Here is a 10,886-nt window from a genome sequence, read left to right as displayed (position 1 = left end):
TCCAGTTGCTTAAAAACATCAGCTCTCCAACTACAGATTGTTCTGGTGTGGGCCTCTGAGCATTTTCAGAAAAACTGAGTCTGGCTACCTCCAATTTAAGCCTGGTTTGCCTTTGCCATGACCCGGAAGACTGAGAAGACCATCCTAAAAAGATCATTTTGTTTCGTAGTACTGCACAACAAACTCCTTATTTTGGTTCATTACTAAGAAGCTCTACGATGTGTCAGAACCGCCAACAAAATTTTTTTTTTCCTTTAACTGAGACAGTTTTAGTTAGAATACAACAAAAACCTATTTTGCAGTATCAAAGAATTCCTTAAGATAAAGAAAACAGACATCCAAGATTTGAGACGAGCTGAGAAATACGTCATTGACATATTTTCAATTTTTAGGGGGGTACAATACCTCTAATATTCAATCCACTGAAGATGGTCGGGTTTAAGGACTAAACAGGTGAGGAGGAAAAAATAAAGTCAATGAAAATATTCAAACCCATTCAGAAAGTCTGCAGAGCTACTAAAGAAAAAAATTAGCATGCATTATTAACATGACAAACTTTATATGTGAGAAATGGCTAACTAAACTATTAGAAGTGCGAAACATGTATGATTGGTGTTTGTTATACAAACTATCAGGTCTTGGAATCTCCTGTACTTTTTTTTTTTTTATCTTAAAAAAATATGACACATTTGTAGATTTCTATAAGCACAACTAAAATTTCTAAAACGTGTCATGATGGGCTATATTTACTGAATCATACAATGTCGGGTGAGAATAGAATATGAAACATTTATGCACTATCATCAACATGCCAAGCTGGTGATCTAAACAAAAATAAAATAAAATCATGTTAAATTATTTCAGATCTTTTTACACCCTTAATGTGACAAAATGCTGCTTTTCCACGGCTCTACTTGTCCTGACTCTGCTTCAGGACACCAATTTTCAAACATTCCAATTCATGCCTTTCTTTTTTTGTGTGTGTTTCCTGGCCCTGCTCAGCAGTAGGTGCGATCAGAGATGAGTAGGGATGAAAAAAGCCCGTACCTGTAATGAATAGCAGAGAGATTGTGGTGTTTGAAGAGCTGGTTGAAAAAGATTAAAGTAAAACCCAAAGGAATCCACAATAACTTTGTTGCAAAAGTGTTCCCTTAATTTTTACCTTTGTTTAAAAACCGCATATATTGAATAATGCATATTTTGAAGATTTGGAAAAAAAAAGCATAAATTTTTATTCTCTGTAATTGATTAAATACAAAGTATAAACTAATTACTACTTATGCTGATTTACATGTGAGAGCTAGGCAAGGCAAATTTATTTGTATAGCACAATTTAGTACAAAGATATGGCAAAGTGCTTTACATGATTAAAATACAGGAAAATAAAACAGAATCATAGCAAGTAGGAAAATAAATAAATAAAAATAGAAAAAAAAGGCAGAAACAAAAAGGAATATTAAAAACAGTTGGACTAAAGAAAATAAAAAAGTTGAACTGTTTAACTAGAACAGTCGAAGGCAATCCTAAACAAATGTGTTTTTAGTCTTGATTTAAAGGAACTCAGGCTTTCCACACTTTTACAGTTTTCTGGAAGTTTGTTCCACATATGTGGAGCATAGGAACTAAATGCTGCTTCTCCATTTTTAGTTCTGGTTCTAGGTATGCAGAGCAGGCTGGAGCCAGAAGACCTGAGTGGTCTGGAGGGTTGATACACTGATAGCAAGTCTGTGATGTATTTAGGTGCTAAGCCATTCAGAGATTTATAGAATAACAGAAGTATTTTAAAGTCTATTCTCTGAGATACAGGGAGCCAGTGGAAGGACTTTAGAACTGGGGTGATATGCTCTTCTTTCTTAGTCTTAGTGAGGACACGGGCAGCAGCGTTCTGGATCAGCTACAGCTGTCTGATCCACTTTTTAGGCAGACCTGTGAAAACACTGTTGCAGTAATCAATTCGACTAAAAATAAAGGCATGGATTAGTTTTTCCAGATCATGCTGAGACATTAGTCCTTTAATCCTGGAAATGTTCTTCAGGTGATAGAAAGCCGACCTTGTAATTGTCTACTGTATCTCCTGCTGGTAAGGAAGTGAGATGAAAATTTCTTAAGCAGACGATTCTGACAGAAGAAAGTGGTCTGGCCTAAAAAAACAAAGCTTAGCTTTTAGTGTTAATTTCAAATTCTATGTTTTGGGACTGAAACGGCACTGCACCTCAGCCAACGAATACTATACTTTAAGTTTAACATGGTGTTGGCAGAATCATGCTCTGGTGTTAATATTCTTTGGATGAAATAAAATAATTTAGCTGCTATGGATTAAAGTAACTGTCCTTTTTAAAATCCACTGCAAAAAGGAATGCTACCACAGTTCATTTATACGTGCTGCCATCAGACTTTACAATGCGGCACAACTGCAAAATCTTGTGATTTAATTAATGTGCAATCAATATTTATTTAACAACCTGTGCAAAAATCCTGTTAAATAAGACACTCCAGCTGTTTTATATATATATTTATAGATATAGAAATGTTCCTCCTTTTGGAATATGTTGGACGGCTGCTCAGCAGCAAAGGGGTCTTTTTGCATGGAGTTTGCATGTTCTCCCTGAGCACGTGTGGGTTCTCTCCGGGTACTCCGGCTTCCTCACACAGTCCAAAAACATGACTGTTAGGTTAATTGGCTTCTATGAATTCTCCTTAGGTGTGAGTGTGTGTGTGAATGGTTGTTTGTCTCTGTGTTGACCTGCAATGGACTGGCAACCTGTCCAGAGTGAACCCCGCCTCTCGCCCGTAGACAGCTGGAGATAGGCACCTTGCGATTCCACTTGGGATTAAGCATGTCCGAAGATGGATGGATGGTTCCTCCTTTTGGCACCTTTTTTTGACCATTGAGCCGATTTCACAAGTGAATTTCTTCACTTTGAGATCAATAAAGTGTATCTTATCATTTTGACCCCAATCCAACTAAAAACAAATGGATTTTTTTCTGCATAATGAGAGCGCAAGAATTCATCCAAATTAAAGACAGAATAGTTTCATGAGAACCCATCCCCATCATTGCTGCAGCTACGCTACAGGTCAGCTTGCTGAAGCTTTTCATAATATCTATACCGCCATTCTCACAACAAGACTTTAGAGGTTTTGGCAAACTTTGTGTGAAATTAGTCCTTTTATTTTTAAGTCTACAGTTGTATAGAAAACTATAATTCCTTTTATTTTAGGCTAATCTTCAATGTGAAATAAATTCATTCTTAGCCATTCTTAAAAGGGCAACTTTGCTCCTGGAGAGTCTTTTTTCAAGCTTGACCAGTGAAGATCCAACACACAGCTGAGCAAATGAACTGTAATTTAGGAATCAGGTTACCTCTGAAATGAGCTGTCTCTGTACTTCCCACTTTCGCTGTGAGTTTCTCTCAGCCTTTGATGATATATCTCTTATTTTTTTAGTGGACTTCCCTAACTGGAAACTCCCAATTGTAACTGTGTGAGATGAGTGCTCTTTATCTCTTTATCTGCATCTTTCATAGAGAAATGATGCGCTCAGCAGCTTTGGGCTTTTATACCCATGAGTCCCATCGTGAAAACACGAACACTGAGGTGAAACTGGCAAACAAACAGGAAGCAGGCAGCTTGTGTATCACTAATCATCTGCTTTTCTCTGTAGCACCTCCTCACTTCGGCTTATGTCTATCTTGTTTTGGGTGTAGGAAATAAAAACAGACCTCTGCGGGGGGTGGGGGGTTGAGATGCGCAGCTATTACCGTCAGGAGCTGCTGACTCAGCTGTCTGAGGAAACGACTGTCACCTTTCTGTTTTGGCCAGCAGCCAATCAAACACCAGAATCAGGCCACATCTGTTCAGAGGGGGTTGCATGTCTGACAAAGAGAGCATGACTGCTACTAAAAATTATCGCTTTTTATTTAGGTTTCAGAAGATGATGTAATTAACGCTTTTGTCACAAATGGTTAGTCAATAGAAACCAAACTTTTTAAGACTCAGCAGGCAGTCTTTGAGAAATAATGTCAGTAATATAATATTAAATAATGATAACAAGATAACTGTATTTTATTTCTGTTACAGTTTTTTAGGATTCTTTTTAATTCCTAGATTATTTATTTGTGTTAGGGTAATGTTCTCAAAATGACCCAATTTATGTTGTCCTTTTGATATATCTGTAAAAAGGACTAATGATAGAGAAGCTGCTCATTAACACATATTACCCTCCTCACTTAAATAATTGCTTTTCCTTTTCATCCGGAGGTGATGAGAATTTTATCCACTGTTTTAACATCTTATGCAAACATTTTAAGATTCAGCACCTTTAACATTTGTGAGATAAAACATTGAAATCATGCAAATGATCAGACTTTTTTTTTTTTTTTTTTACATAAAGCTCCATTTAAGGCCTTCTCCCTGATTCTAGACCGTGAGTATTCAAATTAATTTTGTAGATGTATTTTTATTTTATATATTGTCCCTTCAGCAACTGTATTTGTAATATTGATATAAAAAAACACAACAATTAGACTTACCGGTAGACAACATTTATTGTTATTTTGCATAATTATCATATATAAAAAGATGGAAATACAACTTAATTTATTTCACAATGAAGGAATTAACTTCCTGCATCTAACCCATCTCCTTTGGGGAGCAGTTGGCTGTCACTGTGCAGCACCCAGGGAGCAATCGAGGGTTAAGGGTCTTGCTCAGACAGTTAGAGTGGCAGTCTGTGGGAGTGGGTTTCAAACTCACAACCTCAGGATTCCAAGCCCTATGCTCTAACCACTAGGCCACCACTCCCCTACATTATATGATATTGTATATTTTGTAAAATTACCTATCTTCAACCTAAAAAGCTCATTTCTTCCTTGGGTTCCTACGAGAAAAATAACAACAACAAACAAAAAAAAAAAAAAAAAACAACAACAACTAATGAAAGCAACATAATTGAATATTTATAGAAAGAAAGGAAGTTCAATTATTTTCAGGGTGAAATGCCAAATCTTAGCACTAGGGGGCGCCGCTGCATACTGTTGATGGAGCAGACTGGAAAGAAGTGAAAATTTGCCACTTGTATCTCAGCAGATCACATAAAATATTACTTTTTCCACTAATACAATTGTTATTATATATATGCTTTCGGCATAGCGCTCAATAACAATGCAAACTTTTTTTAAATTTACTTTTGACAGGTTATTATTTAGTCATGCGTCGTAGCCATGTAATAAAACTTTAAAACCAAACTCAAATAAAGCGCCTTAACATAAGCTTTTTATGCATTTTATACAGAAAGCACACATATAATAAGTGAACATTTTATTATGTGCTGACACGAGGTTAATAACTAACATCAGGCTGCCACTTCTCGACAGTTCAGTCATCAGTGATCCGTAGAAACCGTCAGACGTAGAGAGAACCGCCGGAAGTGGGCGGCGTGTCAGAGGCAGGCAGGCAGGCAGACAGACAGACAGACAGACAGACAGACAGAGAGCCGTGGACTGTACGGCGAACTGTTGGGAACTGACTAACGGAGAAATTCCTGCCGGAGGCTGATCACGTCGCTGTAGACTCTCCCCCACATTTTATGAAAAAGGAAAACAACTTTCGTCGCTCCACAGAGGTGAGGGACGCCGTTTATTTTTATTTGATTTTTTTTTTTTTATTCTCATTTGATCGCGTTTTCTCTGTTTATCTGAGGAGGAGACGGACGTCCTCGCTCTGCGCCCCTCGCTTTCTTTTGACGCTCTACGTTGCGAAATGATATTCTGACAGCGCTTTGTAAACAAAGTGCGACAGCGCGTCTCCATCTGGAGACGCAGCCTCCGCGCGCCTGGAAGAGGCTGCGTTTGGGTTTGTTTATGGGCCACTTTCGCTCCTCTCTGCTCGCTGAATCAACAGGCAGGTTCTCCTGAGAGCTCATATCCCACTAACACGTCCTGTCTATAAGCTCAGCGCCTGGAAACGCGCAGCCAGTCAGTTTACTGTCACCTTATCCTGCCTCAGCTGGCATATTTCTATCACTCTAACGACTTTATCATCTTATAAAGTATCATTATCAAGCTTCATCTTGTCTAATTATACAACAGGAGGTTATGTTTGCAATTTATTTTTCTATTATCAGTCAAAAACTTTTTTTTATTTTTTATTATTGGGCACCTTCACAACTCCAGCGGACTCCATTATAGGGGCGTCAGATATGAAGATGAAATATGAACATAGAGCTGCTCCATATGCGGCGCACTAATGTGATCTCTGCAGTCAAGGGCAGGCTTCAAAAGTAGCTTTATTGCTGTCACCCTGTTGCCTCTTCTTAGTTCTGCTAAAACACTGTTTCAGTCAGTGGCGTTTCTAGACAAAAATATACCAGGGGGCCAGGAGGCGTGTTTCCATGGGGGCCCAGAAAAGCATGAAATAAAAAACAGGGCAAGGGATTCAAATATATCAAGATAGCTGCATGAAGTAACATTTCTATTCAATTAGGTTTAATTAAAATTCAATGTCTTATTAGGTCAATATACATTCATAATTTAGGAATTTTACTTTTCTTTTTACTTGATTTAAGTTGAAATTACTGTTTTCTATAAAACCTGAATTAGAACTCAAGGAAAACTGATAGATTGAGCTGTAAAAATTTGTGTATTTTTTGTTTTGAAAAAACATTTAGTAGATGAAACTGGGATCCTATCTAAATCCCACTGAAGCTATCATCTTATTGTTTTTAAATAATTAGTAAAACAGAATTTGTAAAGAAAAAAAAATGAAATAGATCCAAATGACCTATCAGTAACCATGTCTGTTCCAGTGCATATCATCATTAGAATTTTTTTGAGTATTATGTCTTCAGTACAGGGGCCAGGACATTGTCTACAGGGGCACTGGCCCCCTTTGGCCCCTGTCTAGAACCGCCCATTGTTTCATTAATAATCTATGCATGATAAATAAAGTTACTGTTTTACTAATTATTTAAAAAACAATAAGGGTACAGCTTCAGTGATATTGAGATAGGATCCCAGTCATCCGCTGTAGTTGTTTTAAAAAAAAAAAAAACAAATTTAAAAAAATACTCTTTTACAGCTGAATTTCTCAGTTTTTCTTAAGTTCTAATTGTGATTTTATAGAAAACTATAATTTTAACTTAAATTAGGTTAAAAATATATAAAATTCCTAAATGATGAGTGTATATTGACCTAATATTCCAAATAATAGCTTTATTTGATCTTTTTTTCTATATTTATATAGCTACAATTTCTTGAGTTGATTTTTTGCTATGCTAGGGGCTTTTTATTTTGATTTTAACGATAATCCAAATGAACATTTTTTGAGCCAAAAATAAAAATTTTCAGTTAGAAGATATATAATTTTAATTAAACTTAATTGAAGAAAATTCACTCCATGCAGCTCTTTTAATATATTTGAATACCTTGCCCGTTTTTGCTTTATGCTTTTCTGTGCCTCCATAAAAACATGCCCCCCACCCCCATGGCCATTTGGTCTAGAACCGCCACTGTGTATATCTGGTATCTATACACATTAATCTTTAAGGAGGTTACTGGTTCAAAATAGGTGAAATATCCTATTTTTTTATGTTATAATTGCATGTCTGAAAAAGTGAATAATTGGGCTGCTCCTCCCCCACATGTTGCTGCATGACACTGAACAGGTGGTTGTGAGAGAGAGAGAGAGAGAGAGAGAGAGAGAGAGAGAAAGAGAAAGAGAGAGTTTCTGCGTATTGTTATGTCTAAAATAAAAAAAGATTTCGTTATTTCGTGTTTTGCAAGATGACGTCTTTCTTTTTAAGAATAATCACAAATAACAGCTTTGCATCAAACTTTTTTTTTTTCTCTAAAATTTCAATCATTTGATTCAAGGTTGTGATACCATGCGGACCTCAATTCCGGCTTATTTCAAACCAAGTTTTGTTTTTATTTGTTTAATCTTGATTATTGAAATTCAGATGTTTGAGACAGAGAACAAAAGCTAATGATTTTCATTGTGTTAATGGTTTCATCTCTGTCAGCTTCATTATGTTGCAACAGAGATCCCTCCTTGTCTGTTTGCACCTTTTAATTGAAAACATGGCGAGGGTAAAGAGTGTAAAATGGCTCGTAAAAGAAAACAAAGATGCCAAGTGCGACTGGTGAGCGAAGACTTTGGCACTGGTGCCAGCTCACAAACGCGGTCTGAAATGTCAAGCTTGCTTTGAAGTTTCTGCATCATGTGCAAGAAAACCTGCTCTATGAGCGAGCCTGTGCACTTGTTTTTATTTAACATTATTTCTCCCTGATATATATATATATATTTTTTGTTCTTGTTTTTGTTAAATCTGATTAATTTTGCTTTGTGGTGCAGCTACAATTCGAACAGCATTGCTTTGCAGCATTTAAGTACGGTAATAAATAGGGGTTTCCTCTCATTACACGGCAGAGAGAACATTTTGTGTTTGTTTCAGACAAACACAAACAAAAACTCAATCAGCACCAATAAGCACAGAATTCATTATCATTCCAGTTGGAGCTAGTGAGTTTCACATGTTTATCTTTCACTGCAGTTTGCACAGGTTGCAAAGGCAGTTTAAGTTATTTACATTTTTGGTGTGTCTTTATAGAGTTTCACTGTGACTGCAATCTCTACAAAAGGATGTTCTCTGCTTTCAGTAGCATTTAACCCTGTTGGCAAGCACCGTTTTCCCCTTTCGCTGCGGTACACAGTGCAAAGGGATGTAGAGTTTTCATTGGTCTCTGCTCAAAAAAAAAAAAAGGTTGATATGGGAACATGGCTTGCCTGACTGACCTGAGTTGACTGGCACATTCTGTCCCTGCCAGCAAGATCCAGATGAAGGAGGAATAGCAGCAAAAAAAGGACAAGCTCGTTTGTTACATGTGCTCACAGCATGTCACGTCCTTTAGCTTCTCACTTTTTAAACTGGCCTCTGTCAAACAAGCGCTGGAGCCAGAAAAGCTGGAAAAGGCGGAACATTTCCATCACTTTAGAGGGAGCGCTTCTCATTGCGAAGCATAACTTAATAAGGATACTTTTAGAAACATTTATGTTTTTATTTTTGTACTCTAAGCTGCTCTGATGCTACTCATGTCCCACATTTGAATACTTTCAAGTGGATCGCTTCTAAATGTGTTTCTGTTGTGTGAAACAGCATGAAGGTAGCAGATTAAAGCAAAGGTTTTGATCTGACTGGGCTATGAGTCATGTGTCAGAATCAGTAATGCCTGTCTTCACTGTCGTGGTGCTTCTTGTTGCTCCGTGTTGTTTTTTTAAGAGGATGGACATCATCTCTCCCACAGAGGTTCCTGTGGGAAGGGCAAGCAAAAAGTCCTATGATATACATATATGTTCTTTTGGAGAAATAAGACTGAAACAGAAAGGGAAAGATACTTAAGGGGAAGTGATAGGGAAGCATGTGGCGCAATGCACACCAACCTCCTTCCCCTTTTCAGTTGGGCTAATACTAATCCACTGGTCATGTGACCTAGAGCTTTCTAGGCCAGGAGTGCTCTGATCCATCTGTCAAATAAGGTTGCTGATTGTTGGTATCGTGTAAACTGCTGTCCAATGACCTCTACTTACTCTGAGTGAAACTTTTCTTTGATTTCAATGAGTTAAATAAATTCTTGTTTTTCCTATTCTATGAGATTTAACCCCCAGCCTTCTCTGTGTCTTCTTCTTAGTCGGTTCTTCTTCTGTAAAAACCTCTGCCTTATTTTAGCCCAAATCCCTGCTGACTATGCAGGTTTGGGTTGTTAAGGAGGGTGACTACCATCCCTCACAGTCACAAGTTTTTCACCATAAATGTCTCAAACATTGATCCTTCTTTTCACTTGCTTTAATTAAATGGCGTGAAACGGGAAGTTGAGCAAAGTTCAAGTTCTGGTCAATCTATACTAGACGGAAAGTTGATTCCTCTGCTTTGGACTTGTGTTTTCTACACATCTCATCAAAAACTTAACAAGAACTTAAGTTAGTTGTTTATTTTCTTTCCAAATACCCAATAAATGTTGCTTTTTGTTAGATTTGTATCTAATGGGCCAGTTTTAAGTTTGATAAAGATGTCTTCACATACACAGCATACACATAGTCTATAGGATATGTTTTATTAGTGGATTTTTTAATAAGATATTTATCCAAAATGTATTAAGAAGGCTACTCTTGATAACCAATGGAATTATGGATTAGAATAGGATAAAATGCAATTGAGTTAAACTGAACTGAAACAAACCTGTCAGTGGTAATGCTAATACCCTAGAGGTAAGCACTAGACAACATATATTTATAAAAAAAAGAACAACAATCTAAATGTTTAAATTGAAATACACTATGCAGCAAAAATGAATATATTAAGAAATAAATCTCAAGATTGAGTCATACTTAATTTTTCATACATCACTCTGTGGGGAATATTTTGGAGGAATAAACAAAAAAAAAGGGAGGGACTCTTAAAAAAGTGCAGTCAGTGCATTGAAAAACAATGCAATTATGGATGTTGAGTTTATAGTAAAGTAAAACTGAATCGTAATATTTGAAAAAGTCTCAGTTCAAAAAGCTGAAGAGTTCACATTCACAGTTTTGTTTTGCATTCTAGATACTATGACATCGTGGGTCATGACTTGGCATAGGTGACCCACTGGCCTACTTTTCAGTTGGTGTTCTTGTCATGCAAAGATGCTCTATAAGTCAAATTGGCATATTTGTTTATTACTGTAGCTATATAAGGCACCTACATTTTTTTTTTTTTTTTTTTTTTGCAAGCTTTGGACCATTATATCATTGTTTGTTTTATTTCAATGGCGTTGCACAGATCGGAGATTTGTCCGCAGTTCCAACCTCTGTTTTCTTAAGGTTTGGATATATTGGCATTGTTTGCTGATTCC

At 36.8% G+C, this 10,886-nt stretch overlaps 1 protein-coding gene across 2 annotated transcripts in view; it reads left to right on the top strand.

Moving 5' to 3' along the window:
* Positions 1-5,489: 5,489 nt before the first annotated feature.
* Positions 5,490-10,886, top strand: part of LOC107091800 (signal transducer and activator of transcription 5B-like) — a 75,697-nt gene continuing 70,300 nt past the window's right edge. Inside the window, exon 1 of one of the 2 annotated variants that reach the window (XM_015385960.1) lies at positions 5,490-5,623. The gene's annotated coding sequence lies outside the window, so the exon portion shown is untranslated. The remainder of the gene's footprint in view (positions 5,624-10,886) is intronic. The other variant, XM_015385959.1, reaches the window with a different exon arrangement.

Source organism: Cyprinodon variegatus, unplaced genomic scaffold, assembly GCF_000732505.1.
Source record: "Cyprinodon variegatus isolate N-32 unplaced genomic scaffold, C_variegatus-1.0 Scaffold352, whole genome shotgun sequence".
NCBI lineage: Eukaryota > Metazoa > Chordata > Actinopteri > Cyprinodontiformes > Cyprinodontidae > Cyprinodon > Cyprinodon variegatus.
Note: the sequence above shows the minus strand (reverse complement) of the source record. Positions and strands in the feature narration are given on the sequence as shown.